Raw genomic sequence first — 778 nt, 5'->3', positions numbered from 1 at the left:
GCCAAGATTATTGTAGGCATAGTTTGGAAAAAGATATTTGCGCAAGAGCCATTTTTGAATTCTCGCATTTTATTGGTCGGCCGCCATGATGAATTGACATAGGTGCATTGATACGGTGGACCAAGTTGTAAACGAAATTTGAATTCCCGTATTTAATGTTGTTCAATGTTAAACAAATTAAAAATAACAATTAGAGGAAAAATAAATTTGTTAAATGTTGCGGATGTGTAAACTGAATATTTAATTAACTCATTTAAAGACGATCTCGTATATTTTCGCGATGAAAATTATCTTGTTTTGTTTGCGAGGTTATGGTTCATAACAGTTTTCAATGGCAATACAAAACAAATCGTGTGTCGTGTGCTTGTTTTCACAGTTTCCAAGTGCTTATTTAAAGACACAATATGCAGAAAAAGTGCACGAATCATTCGTAGAAGTTCAGTATTTTCTTGACGAAGTCATAAGTTGAAACATTTACAAAAAATCGGAAGCTTTTTATATTCTTATAAAAGAATATTTGAAACACACAATAATGTTTTTCGAAGTCTAAATCTTCGTCTGCCAGAAATGAACTTGAAGATGTCAGATAAGTAGATTTTTCTTGTTATAAGGATCTGCTAGTTGGAATTTGCTTTCTGAATAACATTTTTTTCAGAATTATTTAGAAAAATGTGTCAATGCGAGAGTGGGAAATCGTCGTGCAGGGTGTTTGGCGGAACTATTCGTCCAAAAAAAATTGACACTAAACAATTTTTCGGAGCACCTAGGGTGCATATTT

The sequence above is a fragment of the Belonocnema kinseyi genome, chromosome 5 (genome assembly GCF_010883055.1).
Source record: "Belonocnema kinseyi isolate 2016_QV_RU_SX_M_011 chromosome 5, B_treatae_v1, whole genome shotgun sequence".
NCBI classification, from domain to species: domain Eukaryota; kingdom Metazoa; phylum Arthropoda; class Insecta; order Hymenoptera; family Cynipidae; genus Belonocnema; species Belonocnema kinseyi.
Note: the sequence above shows the minus strand (reverse complement) of the source record.